This window comes from Lissotriton vulgaris, chromosome 10 (genome assembly GCF_964263255.1).
Source record: "Lissotriton vulgaris chromosome 10, aLisVul1.2, whole genome shotgun sequence".
Taxonomy (NCBI): domain Eukaryota; kingdom Metazoa; phylum Chordata; class Amphibia; order Caudata; family Salamandridae; genus Lissotriton; species Lissotriton vulgaris.
In genome coordinates this window covers 879,957,517-879,984,928 of record NC_141698.1, presented here as the reverse complement: position 1 = coordinate 879,984,928, position 27,412 = coordinate 879,957,517, and the positions used below count along the sequence as shown (strand labels likewise).

Sequence of the window (27,412 nt, the reverse complement as noted above, 5' to 3'; positions counted from 1 at the left end):
GCCATATAATAGAGGAGAAGCAAAGGCAAAGAGGCTGTTAAGTGGAGTACCGACTGTGAACTACATAGAATTAGTGCACAGTCCGTGTATTTCCAAGGATGGCACTTGTTTGGGGAGGGAGGGGGCGTGTGGAGGGTGAATCTTGAGCCGCCCCCCCACCAAGGCATTTCTATACAGGCCAGTGCAGTCACTCAGGGGGATCTCTGCCACCCTTTATAATGCAGGCCGAGTTTCCACCTGCAGAGAAACATGGATGAGCTGCTTTAAACAACCGGTCTGCCTTTCACTAAAGCGCTGCGCCCAGGGCAGGCATGAGTCTGGTTTAAGTGAAATTCTCAGGAAACGGTAGACCATGGATGACGAATGGTTCTTGAATGCTTAAACAGTTACTTTGTATAGTGCTTAATTTGTAAAACAAAGAGTCCACTGCCTAATACCAAGGCTGTGTAGTCTGAAATCCAACTCAGGCCTCTTAAATCCACTACCAGATACTCAGTGCCCATTGGTATCATTCTTTTTCCCTTTGTGACGTTTTCTCTGTCTTTCTCATTCTGTTTTGTTTTATTTTCCTCTCTTCCTCTTGAAGTGCTGGCCCCCACAAAATAAATGCTGTGGGCCCACCAAAAACCACAGGATCGACTTAAGCACTGTTGAAATTGTTATATTACTTACTGGTAAACACATTCCTTCTAGTCCTATTCTCGCTTATCTCCATTACGCAATGAAGCCCCTGCACCTCGTAGACACACCCACTACCAAAATAAAAAAGGCACCGCCCCCTCCACAATACCTGTACGTACCAAGCCACCGTACATACAGATGGCTGGGCCACTGGGAGGGAGTGCGGGCCGTAATGGAGATAAGCGAGAGTAGGACTAGGAGTAATATGATTACCGGTAAGTGATATAACCATTACCTCCATGTCCCTCTCGCTTATCTCTATTACGCAATGAGACATACCAAGGCAAAGAAAAACCAGGCCAACTGCTGAGCACATGCCCAGAAAAGCGGAACAAAACGCACCAAAGAAGGACAAACAAACAGGAACGACAAGCCAGACGCAAAACAGCCGACTACATCCCAGAGTCAAGCCCAGATCCCAAAAACAGGCATGAAAGAAGACCCTCGAAAAGAAGGAGCCGAGGACCCGGAAGCCAGCAAGCCTACACAACAGGACAAAAAACCAGCAGAGTGGAAAGAAAAAGTCCCCTTTTTCTTTCCTCCACCAGAGAGCCAGCCAAACAGGAGGGAAAGCCCCAAGAAGGACACATCCATTGAGGAATGGTCCACCCCACAAAGAACCAAGACACCAGACCAACCAAGAGACCCCAGCAACGGGACCGCAAAGCCGAAAGGCCAGCCGGAGCACCAGAGGCAAAGAAACAGAAAAGGGAACCACTTGCGCACTAGTGCACCAAGCCCCTAACCAACAGCCAATGCAGAGGCCAAGGAGATCAGGCAGGCCCCCAAAAAGCATACGCACAGCAGAGGCGTCCGTAGCCGAGAGACCAAGGCATCGCCAGCCACCAAGAGCAAGACACCCACCCAGGAACGCCCGAGAAGGCATCTGGTGAAAAGGAAACCACCGGGCCTCAGAACCGGAGAATCCAGACACCCACCAACTGCAACAGAGGACCAAAGGAAGAGGAAAGGCAGGAGACTCCCAACCCACCGAACCAGGCCCCTGGAACAAGGCAAACAGAGGAACAGCCACCAGGGCAATCCATATCCAGGCCCCACAGCAAGCATTCCAGAGCGCATACTGCAGGTACAGGAAAGGCTGAGACAGAACAGCGAACCCCAAATACTGCAGAAGACACAGACACACAGAAACGCAACCCGCAAAAAGAAAGCAGGCAAGAATGCCCCAGAGGCAAAAGGTAAATAACCCACCAGGGAGAACCACTGCAACCCAACAGCCATTGGACAGGTGCACACTGGACAACCCAAGCTCTGAGCACAGCCAGAGGGACAAGCAGCATAGCGCAGACAAGCAGCACAGCGCAAACCAGCCGCCATCCACATCCAGGCCAAAACTGCCCACAGAAGGAAGAGGAAAGGGGAACAGCACATTGGAAAAATCCAGGAGACTCCGGCAGGAACAAGGGGCTGCCACAGCAGCCCACCAGCTGCCAAAAGGACCCTGCAAGCCAGGACAACAGAGGAGGCTGCACCGGTGCCCAAAGGACCGAAAGAAGCAACAGCCAATAAAGGTGCCCCCCAAACAAACAAAAATTGCACAGAGCCACAGCGCCGCCCCCAACCGCCCAGAAACAGGAGAAGCAGGAGCCAGAAAACCCTGCCCAACCACGGAACCTAAGAGGGTGAAGCCCAAACCGGACCACAGAAAGCCACAAAACACAGACCACAGGCCAGGAGAGCCAAGCCAATAGTACCAGGCACACCCAGGCAGGCCCCCACCCAGGCTTGAACCAAGCCCTATCAATCCCAACCCCTGGGAGCAAAGGAGAACAGGCAACCCACGGCGGCAAGGCTATAGGAAGAGGAGGCAGCAAAACCCAGAGCACCCGGCAAGCCCTGAGTAACACTCAGGCCGCAAGCACCACAACGCAGATGCAGAGGCAGAGCACAGGAAACCCCAAAAGCAATGGGAAAAGGACAGCCCACCCATCAGGAAACAACCCATCCACGAAAGAAATTGCACTGCCATGCAGAAAACAAAAAAGGACGTCCAACCCAGACAGGTGGAGGGGCAAAGGGAAAGGAGCACTGCACCCACCACAAACAGACCCCCACCACAGAGGCCAAGAGGCCCAGCACACGAAACAGAAGAGCTAAAAATGGAGCAGAACCAGCACCAAGGGGCCCAACAAGTCACTGCGACAGCCAGAGCACCTCTCCAATGCACAGGGACAGCAGGTGAAGGAGGCCCCAAAACCCAGGAACCACGGCAGAGCCAAACCCACACCCGGAACAGAGCAACGCCAGACAGGAGTAGACAGCCTGCAAAAGACTGCTGCACCGCTAACGGCCAGCCAACGCACCCCATAAAGGCATACCAGAGGGAACAAACCAGAGACAGCCACAAACACCCCGAACACCAGGGAGAGAGAAAAATGGCCCTAGTGCACCACCGGAGAAAGGCACAGCAGACCACCGGGCAGGAGAACCAAACCTGCACAAACCATCACACCGCAAACAGGCATAGTACACCACACGGGCCACATGAAAAACATGACAGCACCCCAGGCCACACATTGTAAAGGAGAGAGGCAACCACCCCAAGCGTCGCAACAGGAATGCAACAGGCCAGGTGAGTGCCAAACCCAGCATCCGCCCCCGCAACACCAGCAAGAACAATGAGGCGGGAGCAGGGCAAGAAGGGAACACACCGAGCACGACAAACACGCACCGGGACCGCATGCACAGCAAAGCGGAGGAGGAGCCATGCGCTGTGCCAGGAGAGCCGATAGCACCAAGGAAACCCAGGCAGCAACCCCTGCAAGAAAACAAGCGGGCCGACCCTGTACAACTGCAGAGAGCGGACGAGAGCAGGAGCAAGCAAGGGGAAATGGCGGGAAGCCCAACAAACACCCCCTCCAGCCACCCCAACACAAGCAACCATCGGCAGGAGAAATGGCCAGCAAACCCCCGGCCAGCCGAACAGCAGCCACAGGCCACATCCAACACCACCAGAGCAAGGCAACGCCGACCTCCGGCCTCGGAGCAAAATACCCCGCAGAAACACACACCAGCCGGAGAAAAAGCACAGCAAACCTCCAGCCGGTGGAAACGACCCACGCTGAAACCACCCGAACTGCCGCCCCTCCACCAAATGCAGGCAGAGGCGACAGAAAGCACTCAGGAGAGGATGACCCCCAGGGAACCAGGATACTTTAACAAAGCCGGCCAGAGGCAAGCACTGTAGATCTCCCGCCCAGCCGCAGTCAGGCATGAAGGGGAGAAAGCTGAGCAGCAGCACCGCAGGCCATCACTCACCTGAATTGCCAGCCCCAACCACATGCCACATGGCTAAGGAAATGCTCAACCGAAATGGACCACCCACCAAGGAACAGCAGGCAGGTCGCAACACAGGGCATGCGGACTCCCAAACCCACCCGGCACTGTGTAGCAGGGAACAGAGCACCGACAGACGCTGGAGCACATGCACACCACCAGACCTTGGAGAGCGTGAAAACTGGAGCACAAAAAACAGGCACACACAGGCTGCCCCCAACACCCACATTGCACAACCATACAGGCAGGCCCAGTGCAAGAAGGAAGCGGGGGACCAGGTTGAGAGGATGACAGCGGGAATAACCTTCCCAGCTGACTCCCAGAACCATTGAGCCACGTGGAGAAGCGTGGCTCAATGGTTAGTGCGGCAGACCCTGAAGCAGAGGTCTGGCCCGGGACCATGGTTCAATACCCGCCTCGGCGGCTCTTGGACTCAATTTCCTCGGACCTGATCATTCTCGCCTCGGTGCCTAGTCTAATCATGGGTCCCACTCTGTGACTCTGGGCAATAACTTGCTTAATCTCCACAACGGCCCCAGCAGCGCTTGGATGCCTGGCTTCACCTTTGGGGTGCCCAGGAGTGGACATTTCACAGGAAAGCCAGGATGGGTTCCACAGCGGTAAGAATACAGCGCTACGAGGCCTCCGGGTAGTACTGCGCTATATTAATACCCTACATTTACATTTACATTCACTGCAGACCTCCGAACCGGTTTGAAAAGGGAATGAAGGAGGCGCCCATGCCTATAGGCAGACCCACTCACCGAAAGTGAAGTCCTACGCAGTACTCCTGAAGACGGACCAACCATGGCAGCCACCAAGACGGAAAGAGGAAACCAAGCCAGGAACGACGGAGCATACCTGTGCACAATCTGCACCAACAGGAAGCCATACGCCGCCCAGGGCCCACAAAAAGCAAACAAAAGTAATGCAGGAGTGAGCGCACCGCACCCACCGCACCGTGTCTACAGACACAACAGAACAGGTATTGTGGAGGGGGCATAGCCTTTTTATTTTTTGTAGGGGGTGTGTCTAAGAGGCGCAGGGGCCTCATTGCATAATGGAGATAAGCGAGAGGGACGTGGATGTAATGCATATTCTTGCCCAAGACTGCAACACTTCTCAGGATACACCTATGTTTTCGACCCTGGTTAGAATTCTCTTGGGCATAATCCACATTTGTGAAATGCATACAATGTATGGATGACTATATGATGCCTTTTTAAAGACATAAGTGAACATTTGCTCTGTCCTTTTAATATGGCAAGTCAGCAACAAGGTTCCATGCCCGCCTTCAAAACTTTAACAGAGTGTCTCTCTCTCACCTACATTACATACGTAAATTTTCTAGAAAATACAATCCATGGCGGTGCCACTGGGTCACTGCGTATCAACAATAGCACTTGTGATATTATTGAGAAAATACTTATTAGAAATATAATTAATGTTGCCCAAAGATTTAAAATCGGCCAAAGATTCAATGCCGCCGATAAATATGCATCTTTTATTCAACTGATGTATCACAAGTATCATTAACATTTAAACATCATTACACTGTATACTAGGCACAATTACATTTTTCTAATGCTCATTCATTCTGATTCATATAGACCTAATTTTAAAGATGGACCTTTCTTTCTTTCAAAACTTTTCCTCTCCCTCCCTTCCAAAATGAAAAAACTGCTCCTACGATCATGACACCTAATGAATGAGACAGAACTCCTCTAGGGAAAAGAATAGTTATTAAATTAGGAGAAGGTGCCACTGCACACTTAAGTCTCTGTATAGCTTCAGTTCAGTAATATTTATAGTGAGTCTGTTGTTGCAGTAAAACTGATCAGTCTTCCTCATATTAAACAACCTAAACTTCCCCTCAAGTTGCACCATGGCCTCCATAGTCCCAACTCATCTTTTATGAGCCATCCAGCTCTGAAAATCTCTATCCATCATCGGTTTACTCAAAATCGAGCAAAAAGAAATGAAATCCAACATGATGACATGGCAAATCAGTTCAAACATTAGATCTTAGATCTTTGATCAGAACTTAAACAATCTAAAAAACAAAATCACAAGCAACCACTCCTCTTCTGTGGCCTCACACTCTTTTGCACAACCTCAGCTGATAAGTCCGAACCATCTCTCTGTTCCTCTTGTTTCCAATCCAACATTCCACGTTCTACCAACCTTGTTCCACCTTACTAATCTAGACAAATCAGTAATGCCACAAAATGGATGAAAGGCTTGGCTGTGCCCCTCCCTATTCTAGGGGCACCCCAAGCTCAAAATATATATAATAACACTCTTACAGAGCATTATGGGGCACTCCTGCTGGCCATTTATTATAAAACGTTGTAGCCTGGTGCCAACCCAGGGCACTCTTTCTATAATTATTGTGGAGATGGTGTGTGATGCCCTGCCAAAGCCTTTACAGGCTGCTGACCATTTTTTTCTAAGGGAAGGGGGGCACCCCTGCCGAGCAGTTATAGCGCTAGGAACAGTATACAGCGGTTAGCACGCATTTTTTACAACGCGTACCGTTACAACGCTACTTTTACCACGCAAGTCGTTACAACGACTTGCGCTGGAGGGCGCTCCAGGATAGTAAATAGTTTAATTTACTATCCAACTCCTTCCCTAGAGCCCACGGGGACTGGAGTTGGAATAGTAAATTAAAAAATTTACTATCCAGCGCCCCTCCACGCAAGTCGTTGTAACGACTTGCGTGGTAAAAGTAGCGTTGTAACGGTACGCGTTGTAAAAGTACGCGTGGTACCGTCATATATCCGCTTGGAACTCCATCTCCAGAGGTCTTAAGTGGGTGTTGCCAGGACCCACTAATGGCACCCTCAGCACACACCGTTGATGGCCGTAGTGGAAGTGCATGAACCCAACAAGCATTGCTCCCGACTGATGACGTGAACAGCTGTTTTGAGTGCTCCCGTGAGAACAACCTTCCTAGAGCATTAATAGGCCCCAGGGACCCCATTCCCTGAGGCTAATTGCCATAATAAAGGGGAGGTGGATCACATGGCTCCCCTCTCCAAGCCACAGGCACTCCATCCCCCAAGGCTTTACTTTCTGCGTGTGCGCTCACCCGGGGAACCCGCAAGCAATATGGTGGGGGCCGTAAGAAGATCCCCAGGGCCCCATGGCCTCAGCTGTTTATGCTTTCTCCCGCCAAGCTGGAGCAATATGTGTTTTCTTGCCTGCAGGAGTGTGGGCAGGCAAACAGATGTTTGCTCCCACCGAGCGGTAGCATTTTTTAAAGTTCCTGCCGAGTGAGGACAGACATGCCTTCCTTCGAGTAGGCAAGGCATATCTGGAGCAATATGTGTTTTCTTGCCTGCAGGAGTGTGGGCAGGCAAACAGATGTTTGCTCCCACCGAGCGGTAGCATTTTTTAAAGTTCCTGCCGAGTGAGGACAGACATGCCTTCCTTCGAGTAGGCAAGGCATATCTGCTGCCATCCGGCAGGAGCTTGAAAAATGGTCCTACCAAGTGGTAGCAAACATATATTTCCCTGCCTGCACTGATGCAGGCAGGAAAACTACTGTGTCCTGGAGGGCGGCTTCCCAGGACAAAGCCTGACAGTTGGTTCCCTACCCTTATTTGTTGGAGGATGGGGTCCCAGAGCCCTTTTTGGGCTTGGGGAGTAGGACTGTTTGACTCATTTAAATATCAGCCTTTTTGAGGCTAGGGGGATGGAGGGCATACTGCCCCATCCCGTTTTAAACATCTTTTAGGGTCCAGGAGGAGCGCCCTTCTCCCCTTCATTGAAATATCATCCCCTGCGAATGGGGTCCTCTCGGATACATAGAGGCTTGGGGAGGTGGGGGTTCATGTGGGCCCCTCCCCCTAAATAATATATGCTTTACTGTGCCAGATTTATTTAATCGGGTGAGAGTCACTTTTTTTTAATTTTTTTTATTTTACCACAGGTTTATGGATCCTCCAAGAATTCTTGGCAAAATGAAAAGAAAAAAACTTTTATGGCCCTAACACCATGCTTATGGGGTCAGGGTATAAGAATACCCTGCCCCTTATGTATTTTTTACATTTGTTTTAGGACTTGGGGCAAAGTCACTAGGCCCAAGATGCCTGCTGCCACATCATTGTTGATCTGGTGGCAACGAACAAGATCACTCCAAGACATCTGTTGGGTCCATGGACCCTCTGCAGGGTGATATATATAAATACATACTGGGCACATCACTATCTAAATAACTCTATAATAACAAATATCACTCTCTGAGAGAGTCTGTTAGTGTGGGTATGGCAGTTTAAGTGTGTTTGTCAGTGGCTGCATAACACTCTGAGAAGCACTGTTGGAGAGAGTGTCAGAGTTCGACTGAGTCAATGACAGCGCCTATCAATGTCTGACGGCAACTATCAGTAAGTGCATGAGTGTCTGAGTGGGTGCAACAGTGTCTTACTGGGCCTATGAATGGGTGCATGAGTATCTGAGTGGGTGTGTCAGTATCGCACTAGTCTGTGAGTGGGTGCATGAGTGTCTCAGTGAGTATGTGAGTGGGTGTACAAGCGTGTCTGTGAGTGGGTGCATAGGTGTCTCAGTGGGTCTGTGAGTGGGTGCATGAGTGTCTCAGTGAGTATGTGAGTGGGTGTACAAGCGTGTCTGTGAGTGGGTGCATAGGTGTCTCAGTGGGTCTGTGAGTGGGTGCCTGAGTGTCTCAGTGTGTCTGTTGGGGGTGCATGAGTATCTCAGTGTATCTCTGACTGGGTGCACAAGCCTCTGAGTGGATGTGTAAGAGTATGATTGGGTCTGTGCGTGGGTGCACGACTCTCAGACTGGGTCTGTGAGTGGGTCCATGAATATGAGTGGGTCTGTCAGTGGGTGCTATGTTTGGGTGCCAGAGTCTCTAAGTGGGTCTGTGACTGGGAGCATGAGTCTCGTAGTGGGTCTCTGAGTGGGTGCACAAGTGTTTCAGTGGGTCTGTGAATGACTGCATCACCCTCTGAGTGGGTCCCTAAGTGGTTGGGTGTCTCAGTGAGTCTGTGAATGTGCGCATGACTGAGTTGTCCGTGAATGAGTGCATGAGTGTCTCTGTGGGTCTGTGAGTGGGAGCATGAGTATCTCAGTGCATCTGTATCTCAAAGAGTGTGAATGGGTGCCTGCGTCTCTCAGTGTGTCTGTGACTGGGTGCATACACCTCTGAGTAGGTGCATGGGTGTCTGAGTGGATCTGTGAGTGGGTGCATAAGAATATCAGTGGGTCTGTGAGTTGGTGCATGACTCTCAGACTCAGTCTGGTGTGGGTCCATGAGTGTCTGAGCAGGTCTGTCAGTGGGTGCATAAGTCTTTGAGTAGGTCTGTGATAGGGTGTATGAGTCTCTGAGTGGGTGCATGAGTGTTTCAGTGGGTCTGTGAATAGCTCCATGAGTCTCTGAGAGGATCTGTAAGTGGGTGCATAAGCTTCTCAGTGGGTGAATGCGTGGTTGCATGAGTGTATGATGGTGTCTGTGCGTATTTTATTTTTTAACTGATATTCGCAAATTCGTTGCAACGTATATTTGCAAAGTAGGAGAGATGTTACTTGGGGCCGCGCAGACAGTTACGGCATATTCAGAAATATCACGAGTGGGAAGAAATGCCTTTTTCAAGGTATATTCTACTTGTAAGGGGTTCCTCAAAAAGCCCAATATCCCTCTCATGGGGTCAAGGCACACGCAACCTGACCTCTTATATTACTTTCACCCTTTTCATTTCAGACTCGGGGACTGTAGCGATGAGATAAAATGGCTGCCACAGCTCTCTGCTGAGGTTGCGGCCAGCCAATCACAGCATTCCTGTTGGTGTGCGCATTCACAATTAATCACAAAATCATGAACTAGCTGCAGCCACAGAAAACGTTTTTTCTATGGAAATATGGTCCTAACTACATCAATCATGATATGGTCAGTGGCATCAATGAGGAAATCACTGATTATATCATCCAGTGTGTGTAAGTGTTTCAAAAACATTTCGGAGATTTAAAGATATATACTAAACTACTGCATAAGTGACGCTACTATTCTTTCTGTACTACTGAGTATTAATATCCTAACATATGTCATCTAAGTGGCTGTGTGGGAGTCTGAATTTGTGTGTGGATGGCTGCATAGGTGGGTGAGGGTGTGTGTGAGTGCCTGTATGGGTGAATAAGTGGGTGTGTGAGTGGCTGTTTTGGGGAGTGAGTGGCTGTATTGGTAAGTGAGTGGGTGCATGAGGGCATGTGTCTGAGGCTGAGGGGCGCTATGGGTGGCTGTGTGAGTGGCTGTATCAGTGGTTGTGTGAGTGGCTCTATCTGTGGGTGAGTGGGTGAATGAGTGGCTCTATCCGTGAATGAGTGGCCCGATGGGTAGGTGAGTGGGTGTGTGAGTTGCTCTATGGGTGGGTGAGTGAGTGAGTATGTGAGGGGCTATATGGGTGGGTGAGTGGGTGGGTGTTTGGATGGGTGAGTGGGTGTATGAGTAGCTGTGTGGTTCAGTGTTTGGCTGTTTGAGCGGGTTATTGGATAAGTGAGTTGGTGAGAGAGTGGCTGTACTGGAGAGTGATTGTATCAGTATCTGTATAGGTGAGTGAGTGGGTGTGTAAGTGGTTGTATGATTGAATAAGTGGGTAAATGAGTAGATGTACAGGTGAGTGTGTGGCTGTGTTAGTTGTTGTATTGGTGAGTGAGTGGCAGTGTGAATGACTTTATAGGTGAGTGGATGGGCGGTGAGTGGCTCTATGATTGAGTGGATGAGTGTGAGTGGTTGAATGTGTCTGTGAATGAGTATGTTAGTGGTTGTGTGAGAGTTTGAATAGAGGTGTGAGTGGTTCTGGTGATGTCATTTGAGATGTCATTGACCATGTCAAGAGTGAGGTAATATGTGAGGTCACAAGCATTGCATTGCGGGTTCATAGGTTATAGTTCGCTTAGGGAATGTACTGAGCCGATCTATAACGTCCCTTTGGTTTTTTTCAATGAATATATATATATATATATATATATATATATATATATATATATATATATATATATATATATATATATATATATATATATATATATATATATTCACTGAAAAAACCATAGGTTATAGACCATATATAGTTAGGAATTAGCATTTACAAAACCTTGAAAATTCACTGAAAAAACCATAGGTTATAGACCGTATATAGTTAGGAATTTGCATTTACAAAACCTTATTTTACTCACATAAAACCATTGAAATTCCATATATAGTTAGTTGCACTAACTATATATCGCGCACCCGCAATCCACTGCTGATGATGTCACATATTACATCATTCATGACATGGTCAGTGACATCACTGATGACATCACTGATGACATCTCAAATGACATCACTGATGACATCACTGATGACAACACCCAGTGACTGTATGTTTCTGTAAAGTTAAAATATGTCTTACATATTGAAGAATGAGTGGATGTATAAGTGTCTGGATGAAGGATTTAGTAGGTGAATGACTGACTGTATGAGTGAGTAATTAAATGTGTCTCACTGAGTGCATGGGTAAGTGACTAAACTGTCTTAATTTGTGCATCATTATGTCTGTTGTTCTGTAAACTGCTGCATGTGTTAATCAGTAGCTATATGAGTAACTATATGGGTTATTGATTGATTGACGAAGTATTTGTATGGGAGACTGAGTGTCTGTGTGGCTGGCTGGGAGATGTGTGACTGTGCAGATCAATGTGTTCTTGTATCAATGATTGTATAAGAGAGTAAGTATGTGTTAGTATATGTTTGAAAATGTAAGGTACTCTATGTTTAACTGTATTGATTAGAAAATGGAAGTGTGATTGATTCTTTACAGGACTGACTAGGCGTGTGAGTAACTCCATGGATGAGTGGCAGAGTGTGAGTGTCTATATTGGTGTATGAGTTCATATGATAGTGTTGTAAAGATGAGTGATTGTATGTATGAATGATTGTATGAATGAGTGAATCTGTGTGTAGACTTAGGAATCAGTGAGTGCGTATGTAGTAACTAGTATTGGTGTGTCAATGGTTTAAAAAATTATATTCTGTATTTTACACTGGATGTAACAGAGGTTATATTAAAGTGTGAGGAGATGCATTGTATTGTCACATGAATGATATCATCAGTGATGTCATCAGTGATGTCATTTGAGATGTCATCAGTGATGTCATTTGAGATGTCATCAGTGATGTCATCAGTGATGTCACTGACAATGTCATGAATGATGTAATATGTGACATCATCAGCAGTGGATTGCGGGTGCGCGATATATAGTTAGTGCAACTAACTATATATGGAATTTCAATGGTTTTATGTGAGTAAAATAAGGTTTTGTAAATGCAAATTCCTAACTATATATGGTCTATAACCTATGTTTTTTTCAGTGAATTTTCAAGGTTTTGTAAATGCTAATTCCTAACTATATATGGTCTATAACCTATGGTTTTTTCAGTGAATTTCATTGTTTTTTTAATAGCAAATATCAAAAGCTGTCAAATGTCAAGTACGTGGTAGGTAAAAACATTTTCGTATTTATGCACGCTGATGTGCTTTTAACGCTGCCCCCCCCCCCTCCTCTTTTCTTGTAGGAGTATTCTCTCTTTGCAAATAGTGAAGAGTAGGTAACACAGGCCTTTGCCCCCGTTGTAATCCATCGTGCCTGCTTCCCTCTCCATTTGATTGATTGTTATCCAAGCATTTATTGTTTTGGAATTGGTTCTCTTTGGTTCATTCTCTATTTACAAACAAGCACAGAGTCGCAATACTCTGTTTAGTTTTTGCAGATAGTGAAAAATTGTTTAAAAAAACAAAAGGAATCAAGCAAAATCAGTAGGCCACTAATTGGATCTCTTTTTGACCTTGCTAAAATAGAAACATTAGGAACAACCCTTCATGAGAAATACGAAAATAGTGAGATGAACTGAGCTCGACACCATGATGGCTGCAAGACAGCTCGGCTCCGCCACCCACCCCGCCCAAATTAACGATAAACTCTATGCAAATATTATAAATATATACAACACACCAGCAAAGTAACAGGGTAAAACATTTTATTATATAACTATTTACATAACTATTTTATACTTTTTGTTGCCCGATCCGGCTAGCTCAATCGATCGAGCATGAAACTCATGCACTCTGATAGCAAGCGTTGCTGCTGATGCTATGCAGACCAAAACTGGTTTTCAGTTTGTACATTCTTCTAGATTTTTCCATCCAAGGTTGGTTGAGTTTGTAGAACGATGGCTTCAGATTTTAAACATACGGTGAGTTGGCGCGGACTGGGAGGGGGCGCTTGGCTCCTGCCCCCTCCCCAAGTAAGATTTTCATACGTGAAAGTACGTTAATGGTTTTGGTCCCTGAGTTGCTTCGATGTCACTGCCATTCTCAAATGGCATAAGTTCTGGATGTTGGGTGTCATAGTTCAGAGTTCTGAGCAGCGCTTGTAACACTGTCTGAAGCTTATTTGCACCTACTGCAGCTTCACTGTTCTCAAAGTAAGTGAGGGTCGTTTGTGGACCTGACTGCATTTGAAAACAATGTGATATGGTACCTCCCTAAACTGCTTGACGGAGGCCCCCGAGGGGCGGTGTGATGGCACGGACTCGGAGAAGACGCTTTGCTCCGACCCCCTCCCCAAGTCTTATAGCACTGGTGTAGCCTGAGATCGCCCCCGACATAGGCGGCCGGCTCCCGGGGTCCGGCGGAACTTTTTGCCTTTTGATGACTCTTTTATTCTGGACCTTGTCCCACAATCCGTTTGACCTGAAGACACGCTGTAGTGGGGCGCCCCTTTACCGTTTTAGTTGCCATTCCGCCCGCTTTTGCTACACTGTGCCTCTTCCGCCATTCAGCTGTTTACCGCCCGCTCTTGCGACTACAGCGTCTCGCTCTCCATGTAGTTGAGTTGCTCCCGCTCTTGCGATGCAACGATAGGCGACTGCCACAGGACTCTCAAAATGGCGGCCGGCTCTTCAGATTTGGGCGTGGTCCACTAAAATGGCCCTGGGACACCTTGGAACTCGGACGCTTCCCTGATAGGGCTTGAGTCCCATTCTCGAAAGCGTCCCCTCAGTCGTGAAGATTCTACAAAAGTCTTGGGGGCCCCCGACTCCCGCAGGCTTCTGGTGGGGAGCGGCTGCCATGATTGCTTGTGGAATGGCCACGACGGAGCTACGAGATGGTGGTGCTCTCATGCTGACGCCAGCTTCAGTCTGAAACATCCAGAAACACTGTAGACTACCAATTCGATCAGTTCCGGTAGCGCCCCAACATGACCCGGTAGAGAAGAACTTGCCCTCCCCTCTTTGACTGATGGTTCTTGTTGCCTGTCCCCTCTATTGTCATTTAACACCTTAGCTGCTGTGGGTTTTCCCGCTGGGTGCTAAAATATCAAGATCCCCATTATTCATGACAAAGCCAGCTCGTCATAAGCGCAGGGCAGGTAACACCCATGACGAGCTGGCTTTGTCATTAGCGTCGAAGGGGTTAACAGAACTTTTTGGACTTCTGAAAGGGGTTGTGTTCCGAACGCTGGTTGGTGGAGACATTTTGACTATATTCTTGACCTACGTTGTCGCGTAATGCGTTATATGACACGCCACGTTAGCGCACCCGGAAGTGATCCGGGGCGCGGCGCGCAGCGCGTAACGTAAGCATAACAGGTCATGTGACTTGTTAATAAAACTTTTCATTGGTTCATTTTACTTTTGTTATTTTAATGATGAAAAGCTTGGTCATATGACCTAAAAATTACGCTTTTTATTGGTTTCGAACATTATTTTTTTTTAAACATATATGTTATAATGTTCCAGGCTAATGTACTTTCCCGGAAAATTTACAACTGTCCTGCAAGTAAAATATATTCCTTTTTTGAGAAAAAGGGCGTTTCTTCGTCCCATGACGGAGCCGTTGAGTAAAAGAGGCTCGGCCTGCTGTCTTAGTCGCCGATACGCCTGATTATCAGATTCTTATCGATCACTTTATGTTGCAGGAGTGGAAAACACAACTGCCCTTGACCATTTATCTTTACTGCGTTCCTACGTATTATACCTTTTATCCGTCATGTAATTGGACTGCTTTATTTCACTTGCCTTTTACTGATTCGAAAACAGTGACTAAAAGTAAAAACTTTACCAATGTAAATACTACTACCATGTTTTGTTTTAAAAACCTTTATTGTCAAAATGTCAGTATACAAATACGGGCCTATAACCACGTCGGCCGGCCACGGAGCAAACTGAAATCGTATATGATGAGGAGACATTTACACTGTAGAGGAACATAACGAGCGGGCCATTAGGTTGCAAGAACTAAGGTGTCTAACAGTTGCGGAATCGGTGGACGTACATTTTGTAATTAAAATACGACAGGGCCACTTACAAAAAAATTATCTAGATATACATTTGCGGGCAAGTACCATGGGTGACGTTAATTCGAACTTTCAATAGTACAGTAATCAATAACACATCAGAACTTAATATCAATAGGGATGTCGAAATATTCAATCAATTCTCGTCCCCGCCCGCCATGAGTATCAAAACTGCATTCATATCTCGTGATATCAAGGTTGTTCAACCAGTACACAACAAGGAGTTACGAGTCCCATTTATACCGGCGCCATTTTGGGCGAGGCCGGGCAGGTGCAAGATATAGTCAAAATGTCTCCACCAACCATCGGCCAGACCAGAACCCCTTTCGGCCCTTTATGCTACAAGATGGTGTCTTCCATTCAGAAAATATTGTTGGCAGCATTTTGAAAGGAAAGATAAACAGCCGTTCTCCTAGTGAGTCTCACATTGTTACATTTAGGAAGAATGTTGAAGAGTAGTATGTTGAAAATCTGAAGCCATTGTTCTACAAACTCTCAATCAGCCTTGGATGGAAAAAAAAATCCTGAAGAATGTACGAACTGAAAACCAATTTTTGTCTGTATAGCATCAACAGCAACGCTTGAGTCAGCTTTGTGTGAAGCCGCCATTTTGATTCAATCAATAACGTCCCCCTGCACACATTCAGGGACCTAGTCGTGTCTTCAGGTCAAACGGATTATGGGACAAGATGCAGAAAAGAAAAGGAAAACAGTTCCGCCGGACCCCGGGAGCCGGCCGCCTATGTCATGGGCAATCTTTGGCCACACCAGGGCAATAATGAAGCTGCAGCAGGTGCAAATAAGCTTCAGACAGTGTTACAAACACTGCTCAGAACTCTCAACTATGGCACTCAACATCCAGGACTTGCCATCCGGATCTTGGCGCCTTGTGCTGGTTCCGACCTATTCACACATCGGTCCACTACTGGCATCACCTCATAAGCCAACGGGGCACCCCACGCCGACTTTCGGCGCAGCATTGTAGGATGGCCACACCAGTGCGGCAACTTGCTGGACACCACCTCGGTGCCATCCGGATCTCGACGCGTTCGAGTCACTGTACCTCAAGAGTGACCGCAACTCAGCTGGACACGCCGTCTTTCGGCGCAGCATTGTAGGATGGCCACACCAGTGCGGCAATTTGCTGGACACCACCTCGGTGCCATCCGGATCTCGGCGCGTTCGAGTCACTGTACCGCAAGAGTGACCGCAACTCAGCTGGACACGCCGTCTTTCGGCGCAGCATTGTAGGATGGCCACACCAGTGCGGCAACTTGCTGGACACCACCTCGGTGCCATCTGGATCTCGGCGCGTTGTGCTGCCTTCGGCCTACTGTAGCCGCAAGTGCGGACGCAACTCAGTTGGACGGCGAGTGAAACGCTAAGGGGCGCCCCACTGCAGCCGAGGAGCCTCCATCTTGGGGGAGACGCACAGCCCCCACTGACTGACGCGACCTTACAGGCCAACGGGGCGCCCCACGCCGACTTTCGGCGCAGCATTGTAGGATAGCCACACCAGTGCAGCAACTTGCTGGACACCAACTCGGTGCCATCCGGATCTCGGCGCGTTGTGCTGCCTTCGGCCTATTCGCACATCGGTCCGCTACTGACGCCGCCTCACGTGCCAACGGATTTTCTACGCTTTTTGTAGCCCTATGCCGCATAACAGGTCATGTGACTTGTTTATAAAACTTTTCATTGGTTCATTTTACTTTTGGTTTCCTAATGATGGAAGGCTTGGTCATATGACCTAAAAATAACACTTTTCATTGGTTTAGAACATTTTTTTTCCCCAAACGATGAAAGCCCCACCTTGTTTCTGGATGATTCAGACTGAAGCTGGCGTCAGCATGAGAGCACCACAATCTCGTGGCTCCGTCGTGGTCATTCCGCGAGCAATCATGGCAGCCGCTCCCCACCGGAAGCCTGCAGGAGTCGAGGGCCCCCAAGACTTTTGTAGAATCTTCACGGCTGAGGGGACGCTTTCGAGAATGGAGCCCAAGCCCTAGCAGGCAAGCGTCCGAGTTCCAAGGTGTCCCAGCGCCATTTTAGTGGACCAGGCCCAAATCCAAAGAGCCGTCCGCCATTTTAAGAGTCCTGTGGCAGCCGCCTATCGCTGCACCGCAAGAGTGGGCGCAACTCAACTACATGGTGAGCGAGACGCTGTAGCCGCAAGAGCGGGCGCAACTCAGCTGGATGGCCGCCACCTGGGGAGGCCCGTTCACGCCGCCTCCCCCACGCCCCCCCCCCCCGGGGCGCCCCACGCCGTTTTTCGGAGCAGCATTGTTGGATACCAAAACCAGTGCGGCAAGTTACTGGACATCACCTGGCTGCCATCCACATCTCAGCGCGTTCTGCTGCCTTGGGACTATTCGCACAACAGACCGCTACTGACGAGGCCTCCCCCCGCACCACCCGGGACGCCCTACGCTGTTTTTCTGAGCTGCATTGTAGGAAACCAAAAACCAGTGCGGCACCCAGGTAACATCACCTGGGTGCCGTCCAGAACTCAGCACGTTGTGCTGCCTTGGGACTATTTGCACAAAAGACAGCTACTGGCCATTGTTGCTTCTTTTTGCCAAAAAATGTTTAAATGTATTTACAGTTTTTGTTGCGTTCGATATATTTATAAGTTAATGAAGTTTTATAATCCTACTTTGTTGGAGTGCTATATATTTTTAAAAAATCGGGTGAATGGGGCCTTGAATCGGGTTATTGTCATGTGTGGGCTTTGCAAGTGTACTGCTACAGGATCGGACATTTCAAACTCAAATGCACGTTCTTTTTCTTACCTTTCCGAAGCATGGAGCGCAATAGCAGGCAGAGAAAGGGTGATGCAAGTGTTGAACACTGCCTGGCCTGGCAAGTTGATGGCAGTGCCCCCCCCCCCCGCCCGCTCCTGAAAGAGGGCACACACACACCGCCGCCCCGAGTACTTCACAGATCTTTAAAAGACCATGCGCTTGTTAATGAGGCTTAAATGGTTTATCACCCCTTCTAGAGCCCCTGCATCGGCCCTCTGACGTTTCCTGGAAGAATTAGCACGTAACACAATACCAAGCCCTGTCAGCTGAAACCCCCGAGGAATCGGGTTTTTGCTTGCAGGAATCGGGAGGCGGGAGACTAGCACTGAAATCGGTAGTCTCACGCCTGAATCGGGAGGGTTGGCATGTCTGGATTCTCTACAGCTGGGGCCATAAACTACATCCGCAGGGCTAGGTGATAGCCTGTAACCGGCCTGGACAATCGGACACAGAGGAAGAGGAGTGTCAGAGGGTGCGGTAGTGAATAGGGTGAAAGGGAGGTGTCGGGCGGGCACAGGGTGTAATTCTCAGGGAAGAGCAGCGCAGATGGGGGGAAGTTTATGGCCCATGCATGAGAGAGAGAGCGGGAGTGACCAGTGCGTGGGGGAGATGCTTGCGAGGGTGGGGAGCCGTGCTGAGAATCGACGGCGTGCAGAGAGTGGGTCTGGTCAAGGCTTCTAAAATGGCTGCCGTGCACGACAAAATTGTGGCATTGGAAAAAAGGCAAGATGGCGCAGACAATGTTTATCAATAAGGATTAATTTATAACAAAATATTTTATCGCACTGACAAATTGGCGGTCAACACTTCCTTATTTCCATCGAATCGAACGTTAACAGACGTCACGCAGCAAAAAAAAAAAAAAGCTCACGCACAGCCGCTGGAAGACATGTATCAACATATATGAGCCTCCTCAGCCACCCTCAGAAAACATAAGGGATCAGGATACGTCTCCCGCACCCCCTTATACCTAGTAATTTAATTAAAACGAAACACAAAATGGCGAATTCCCGTTTCGCTACCAGTTTGCGGCCCAGTTCGCGGCCCGGGAAGCGCTTCTACCGTGAAAAATCAATTTTTTTTTTTCCCACGGGACCCTTTAATAACCCCAACATCATTCCTAGGGGGTCAAGAGGAGTCTACCTTGCCCCCTTTCATTAAATTCCCCCTTCGTTTTTCACCTCTTCTTCTCTCTCGATCCTACCGACAGATAAGATGGCGCACGCACAGCCGCTGGAAGACATATATCAACATATATGAGCCTCCTCAGCCACCCTCAGAAAACATAAGGGATTAGGATACGTCTCCCGCACCCCCTTATACCTAGTAATTTAATTAAAACGAAACACAAAATGGCGAATTCCCGTTTCGCTACCAGTTTGCAGCCCAGTTCGCGGCCCGGGAAGCGCTTCTACCGTGAAAAATCAATTTTTTTTTATTTTCCCCACGGGACCCTTTAATAACCCCAACATCATTCCTAGGGGGTCAAGAGGGATATACCTTGCCCCCTTTAATTAAATTCCCCCTTCGTTTTTCACCTCTTCTTCTCTCTCGATCCTACTGAGAGATAAGATGGCGGCCGCTCCGGACTGTTTAGAATGTTGACAGACACCGGAAAGCCAATCAGCCAACGCACCCCATAAAGGCATACCAGAGGGAACAAACCAGAGACAGCCACAAACACCCCCGAACACCAGGGAGAGAGAAAAATGGCCCTAGTGCACCACCGGAGAAAGGCACAGCAGACCACCGGGCAGGAGAACCAAACCTGCACAAACCATCACACCGCAAACAGGCATAGTACACCACACGGGCCACATGAAAAACATGACAGCACCCCAGGCCACACATTGTAAAGGAGAGAGGCAACCACCCCAAGCGTCCCAACAGGAATGCAACAGGCCAGGTGAGTGCCAAACCCAGCATCCGCCCCCGCAACACCAGCAAGAACAATGAGGCGGGAGCAGGGCAAGAAGGGAACACACCGAGCACGACAAACACGCACCGGGACCGCATGCACAGCAAAGCGGAGGAGGAGCCATGCGCTGTGCCAGGAGAGCCGATAGCACCAAGGAAACCCAGGCAGCAACCCCTGCAAGAAAACAAGCGGGCCGACCCTGTACAACTGCAGAGAGCGGACGAGAGCAGGAGCAAGCAAGGGGAAATGGCGGGAAGCCCAACAAACACCCCCTCCAGCCACCCCAACACAAGCAACCATCGGCAGGAGAAATGGCCAGCAAACCCCCGGCCAGCCGAACAGCAGCCACAGGCCACATCCAACACCACCAGAGCAAGGCAACGCCGACCTCCGGCCTCGGAGCAAAATACCCCGCAGAAACACACACCAGCCGGAGAAAAAGCACAGCAAACCTCCAGCCGGTGGAAACGACCCACGCTGAAACCACCCGAACTGCCGCCCCTCCACCAAATGCAGGCAGAGGCGACAGAAAGCACTCAGGAGAGGATGACCCCCAGGGAAACAGGATACTTTAACAAAGCCGGCCAAAGGCAAGCACTGTAGATCTCCCGCCCAGCCGCAGTCAGGCATGAAGGGGAGAAAGCTGAGCAGCAGCACCGCAGGCCATCACTCACCTGAATTGCCAGCCCCAACCACATGCCACATGGCTAAGGAAATGCTCAACCGAAATGGACCACCCACCAAGGAACAGCAGGCAGGTCGCAACACAGGGCATGCGGACTCCCAAACCCACCCGGCACTGTGTAGCAGGGAACAGAGCGCCGACAGACGCTGGAGCACATGCACACCACCAGACCTTGGAGAGCGTGAAAACTGGAGCACAAAAAACAGGCACACACAGGCTGCCCCCAACACCCACATTGCACAACCATACAGGCAGGGCCAGTGCAAGAAGGAAGCGGGGGACCAGGTTGAGAGGATGACAGCGGGAATAACAGTCCCAGCTGACTCCCAGAACCATTGAGCCACGTGGAGAAGCGTGGCTCAATGGTTAGTGCGGCAGACCCTGAAGCAGAGGTCTGGCCCGGGACCATGGTTCAATACCCGCCTCGGCGGCTCTTGGACTCAATTTCCTCGGACCTGATCATTCTCGCCTCGGTGCCTAGTCTAATCATGGGTCCCACTCTGTGACTCTGGGCAATAACTTGCTTAATCTCCACAACGGCCCCAGCAGCGCTTGGATGCCTGGCTTCACCTTTGGGGTGCCCAGGAGTGGACATTTCACAGGAAAGCCAGGATGGGTTCCACAGCGGTAAGAATACAGCGCTACGAGGCCTCCGGGTAGTACTGCGCTATATTAATACCCTACATTTACATTTACATTCACTGCAGACCTCCGAACCGGTTTGAAAAGGGAATGAAGGAGGCGCCCATGCCTATAGGCAGACCCACTCACCGAAAGTGAAGTCCCACGCAGTACTCCTGAAGACGGACCAACCATGGCAGCCACCAAGACTGAAAGAGGAAACCAAGCCAGGAACAACGGAGCATACCTGTGCACAATCTGCACCAACAGGAAGCCATACGCCGCCCAGGGCCCACAAAAAGCAAACAAAAGTAATGCAGGAGTGAGCGCACCGCACCCACCGCACCGTGTCTACAGACACAACAGAACAGGTATTGTGGAGGGGGCATAGCCTTTTTATTTTTTGTAGGGGGTGTGTCTAAGAGGCGCAGGGGCCTCATTGCATAATGGAGATAAGCGAGAGGGACGTGGATGTAATGCATATTCTTGCCCAAGACTGCAACACTTCTCAGGATACACCTATGTTTTCGACCCTGGTTAGAATTCTCTTGGGCATAATCCACATTTTTGAAATGCATACAATGTATGGATGACTATATGATGCCTTTTTAAAGACATAAGTGAACATTTGCTCTGTCCTTTTAATATGGCAAGTCAGCAACAAGGTTCCATGCCCGCCTTCAAAACTTTAACAGAGTGTCTCTCTCTCACCTACATTACATACGTAAATTTTCTAGAAAATACAATCCATGGCGGTGCCACTGGGTCACTGCGTATCAACAATAGCACTTGTGATATTATTGAGAAAATACTTATTAGAAATATAATTAATGTTGCCCAAAGATTTAAAATCGGCCAAAGATTCAATGCCGCCGATAAATATGCATCTTTTATTCAACTGATGTATCACAAGTATCATTAACATTTAAACATCATTACACTGTATACTAGGCACAATTAAATTTTTCTAATGCTCATTCATTCTGATTCATATAGACCTAATTTTAAAGATGGACCTTTCTTTCTTTCAAAACTTTTCCTCTCCCTCCCTTCCAAAATGAAAAAACTGCTCCTACGATCATGACACCTAATGAATGAGACAGAACTCCTCTAGGGAAAAGAATAGTTATTAAATTAGGAGAAGGTGCCACTGCACACTTAAGTCTCTGTATAGCTTCAGTTCAGTAATATTTATAGTGAGTCTGTTGTTGCAGTAAAACTGATCAGTCTTCCTCATATTAAACAACCTAAACTTCCCCTCAAGTTGCACCATGGCCTCCATAGTCCCAACTCATCTTTTATGAGCCATCCAGCTCTGAAAATCTCTATCCATCATCGGTTTACTCAAAATCGAGCAAAAAGAAATGAAATCCAACATGATGACATGGCAAATCAGTTCAAACATTAGATCTTAGATCTTTGATCAGAACTTAAACAATCTAAAAAACAAAATCACAAGCAACCACTCCTCTTCTGTGGCCTCACACTCTTTTGCACAACCTCAGCTGATAAGTCCGAACCATCTCTCTGTTCCTCTTGTTTCCAATCCAACATTCCACGTTCTACCAACCTTGTTCCACCTTACTAATCTAGACAAATCAGTAATGCCACAAAATGGATGAAAGGCTTGGCTGTGCCCCTCCCTATTCTAGGGGCACCCCAAGCTCAAAATATATATAATAACACTCTTACAGAGCATTATGGGGCACTCCTGCTGGCCATTTATTATAAAACGTTGTAGCCTGGTGCCAACCCAGGGCACTCTTTCTATAATTATTGTGGAGATGGTGTGTGATGCCCTGCCAAAGCCTTTACAGGCTGCTGACCATTTTTTTCTAAGGGAAGGGGGGCACCCCTGCCGAGCAGTTATAGCGCTAGGAACAGTATACAGCGGTTAGCACGCATTTTTTACAACGCGTACCGTTACAACGCTACTTTTACCACGCAAGTCGTTACAACGACTTGCGCTGGAGGGCGCTCCAGGATAGTAAATAGTTTAATTTACTATCCAACTCCTTCCCTAGAGTCCACGGGGACTGGAGTTGGAATAGTAAATTAAAAAATTTACTATCCAGCGCCCCTCCAGGCAAGTCGTTGAAACGACTTGCGTGGTAAAAGTAGCGTTGTAACGGTACGCGTTGTAAAAGTACGCGTGGTACCGTCATATATCCGCTTGGAACTCCATCTCCAGAGGTCTTAAGTGGGTGTTGCCAGGACCCACTAATGGCACCCTCAGCACACACCGTTGATGGCCGTAGTGGAAGTGCATGAACCCAACAAGCATTGCTCCCGACTGATGACGTTAACAGCTGTTTTGAGTGCTCCCGTGAGAACAACCTTCCTAGAGCATTAATAGGCCCCAGGGACCCCATTCCCTGAGGCTAATTGCCATAATAAAGGGGAGGTGGATCACATGGCTCCCCTCTCCAAGCCACAGGCACTCCATCCCCCAAGGCTTTACTTTCTGCGTGTGCGCTCACCCGGGGAACCCGCAAGCAATATGGTGGGGGCCGTAAGAAGATCCCCAGGGCCCCATGGCCTCAGCTGTTTATGCTTTCTACCGCCAAGCTGGAGCAATATGTTTTTTCTTGCCTGCAGGAGTGTGGGCAGGCAAACAGATGTTTGCTCCCACCGAGCGGTATCATTTTTTAAAGTTCCTGCAGAGTGAGGACAGACATGCCTTCCTTCCCATGGTCCTGCGAGTAGGCAAGGCATATCTGCTGCCATCCGGCAGGAGCTTGAAAAATGGTCCTACCAAGTGGTAGCAAACATATATTTCCCTGCCTGCACTGATGCAGGCAGGAAAACTACTGTGTCCTGGAGGGCGGCTTCCCAGGACAAAGCCTGACAGTTGGTTCCCTACCCTTATTTGTTGGAGGATGGGGTCCCTGAGCCCTTTTTGGGCTTGGGGAGTAGGACTGTTTGACTCATTTAAATATCAGCCTTTTTGAGGCTAGGGGGATGGAGGGCATACTGCCCCATCCCGTTTTAAACATCTTTTAGGGGCACATCACTATCTAAATAACTCTATAATAACAAATATCACTCTCTGAGAGAGTCTGTTAGTGTGGGTATGGCAGTTTAAGTGTGTTTGTCAGTGGCTGCATAACACTCTGAGAAGCACTGTTGGAGAGAGTGTCAGAGTTCGACTGAGTCAATGACAGCGCCTATGAATGTCTGACGGCAACTATCAGTAAGTGCATGAGTGTCTGAGTGGGTGCAACAGTGTCTTACTGGGCCTATGAATGGGTGCATGAGTATCTGAGTGGGTGTGTCAGTATCGCACTAGTCTGTGAGTGGGTGCATGAGTGTCTCAGTGAGTATGTGAGTGGGTGTACAAGCGTGTCTGTGAGTGGGTGCATAGGTGTCTCAGTGGGTCTGTGAGTGGGTGCCTGAGTGTCTAAGTGCGTCTGTTGGGGGTGCATGAGTATCTCAGTGTATCTCTGACTGGGTGCACAAGCCTCTGAGTGGATATGTAAGAGTATGATTGGGTCTGTGCGTGGGTGCACGACTCTCAGACTGGGTCTGTGAGTGGGTCCATGAATATGAGTGGGTCTGTCAGTGGGTGCCAGAGTCTCTAAGTGGGTCTGTGACTGGGAGCATGAGTCTCGTAGTGGGTCTCTGAGTGGGTGCACAAGTGTTTCAGTGGGTCTGTGAATGACTGCATCACCCTCTGAGTGGGTGTCTCAGTGAGTCTGTGAATGTGCGCATGACTGAGTTGTCCGTGAATGAGTGCATGAGTGTCTGTGTGGGTCTGTGAGTGGGAGCATGAGTATCTCAGTGCATCTGTATCTCAAAGAGTGTGAATGGGTGCCTGCGTCTCTCAGTGTGTCTGTGACTGGGTGCATACACCTCTGAGTAGGTGCATGGGTGTCTGAGTGGATCTGTGAGTGGGTGCATAAGAATATCAGTGGGTCTGTGAGTTGGTGCATGACTCTCAGACTCAGTCTGGTGTGGGTCCATGAGTGTCTGAGCAGGTCTGTCAGTGGGTGCATCAGTCTTTGAGTGGGTCTGTGATAGGGTGTATGAGTCTCTGAGTGGGTGCATGAGTGTTTCAGTGGGTCTGTGAATAGCTCCATGAGTCTCTGAGAGGATCTGTAAGTGGGTGCATAAGCTTCTCAGTGGGTGAATGCGTGGTTGCATGAGTGTATGATGGTGTCTGTGCGTATTTTATTTTTTTACTGATATTCGCAAATTCGTTGCAACGTATATTTGCAAAGTAGGAGAGATGTTACTTGGGGCCGCGCAGACAGTTACGGCATATTCAGAAATATCACGAGTGGGAAGAAATGCCTTTTTCAAGGTATATTCTACTTGTAAGGGGTTCCTCAAAAAGCCCAATATCCCTCTCATGGGGTCAAGGCACACGCAACCTGGCCTCTTATATTACTTTCACCCTTTTCATTTCAGACTCGGGGACTGTAGGGATGAGATAAAATGGCTGCCACAGCTCTCTGCTGAGGTTGCGGCCAGCCAATCACAGCATTCCTGTTGGTGTGCGCATTCACAATTAATCACAAAATCATGAACTAGCTGCAGCCGCAGAAAACGTTTTTTCTATGGAAATATGGTCCTAACTACATCAATCATGATATGGTCAGTGACATCAATGATGAAATCACTGATTATATCATCCAGTGAGTGTAAGTGTTTCAAAAACATTTCGGAGATTTAAAGATATATACTAAACTAATGCATAAGTGACGCTACTATTCTTTCTGTACTACTGAGTATTAATATCCTAACATATGTCATCTAAGTGGCTGTGTGGGAGTCTGAATTTGTGTGTGGGTGGCTGCATAGGTGGGTGAGGGTGTGTGTGAGTGCCTGTATGGGTGAATAAGTGGGTGTGTGAGTGGCTGTTTTGGGGAGTGAGTGGCTGTATTGGTAAGTGAGTGGGTGCATGAGGGCATGTGTCTGAGGCTGAGGGGCGCTATGGGTGGCTGTGTGAGTGGCTGTATCAGTGGTTGTGTGAGTGGCTCTATCCGTGGGTGAGTGGGTGAATGAGTGGCTCTATCCGTGGGTGAGTGGGTGAATGAGTGGCCCTATGGGTAGGTGAGTGGGTGTGTGAGTTGCTCTATGGGTGGGTGAGTGAGTGAGTATGTGAGTGGCTATATGGGTGGGTGAGTGGGTGGGTGTTTGGATGGGTGAGTGGGTGTATGAGTAGCTGTGTGGTTCAGTGTTTGGCTGTTTGAGCGGGTTATTGGATAAGTGAGTTGGTGGGAGAGTGGCTGTACTGGAGAGTGATTGTATCAGTATCTGTATAGGTGAGTGAGTGGGTGTGTAAGTGGTTGTATGATTGAATAAGTGGGTAAATGAGTAGATGTACAGGTGAGTGTGTGGCTGTGTTAGTTGTTGTATTGGTGAGTGAGTGGCAGTGTGAATGACTTTATAGGTGAGTGGATGGGCGGTGAGTGGCTCTATGATTGAGTGGATGAGTGTGAGTGGTTGAATGGGTCTGTGAATGAGTATGTTAGTGGTTGTGTGAGAGTTTGAATAGAGGTGTGAGTGGTTCTGGTGATATCATTTGAGATGTCATTGACCATGTCAAGAGTGAGGTAATATGTGAGGTCACAAGCATTGCATTGCGGGTTCATAGGTTATAGTTCGCTTAGGGAATGTACTGAGCCGATCTATAACGTCCCTTTGGTTTTTTTCAATGAATATATATATATATATATATATATATATATATATATATATATATATATATATATGTCCGAAAGGGTTCCCAGCCAACATCCACGCCGGAACCACACAAAGAGACTCGCACTCCAGGGTCTGTGTTTTCAGATGTTTTTAATGGCGACGCGTTTCGACCAAACGGTCTTCTTCCAAAGCCAGTATATATATATATAACCATACATAGCGATGTAAGCGTGTGTTACCAGTCTTACATCATGCTAATCAGAAGAAATTAACCTAATTCTTCTGTCCCAAAAGGCACTTCGTCCTTTACCAACACCCAATATAAGCTTATAAAATGTCATAAACATGTGGCTTGTTAATTTGCAAAAAGGAAATTGACAAAGGTTGAAATAGAAC

The 27,412-nt window shown here is 48.3% G+C and overlaps 1 protein-coding gene across 4 annotated transcripts in view; it reads right to left on the bottom strand.

Moving 5' to 3' along the window:
- CDK14 (cyclin dependent kinase 14) overlaps positions 1-27,412 on the bottom strand; it is a 2,039,605-nt gene that overhangs the window by 1,274,539 nt on the left and 737,654 nt on the right. The gene's annotated exons all lie outside the window — the stretch shown is intronic.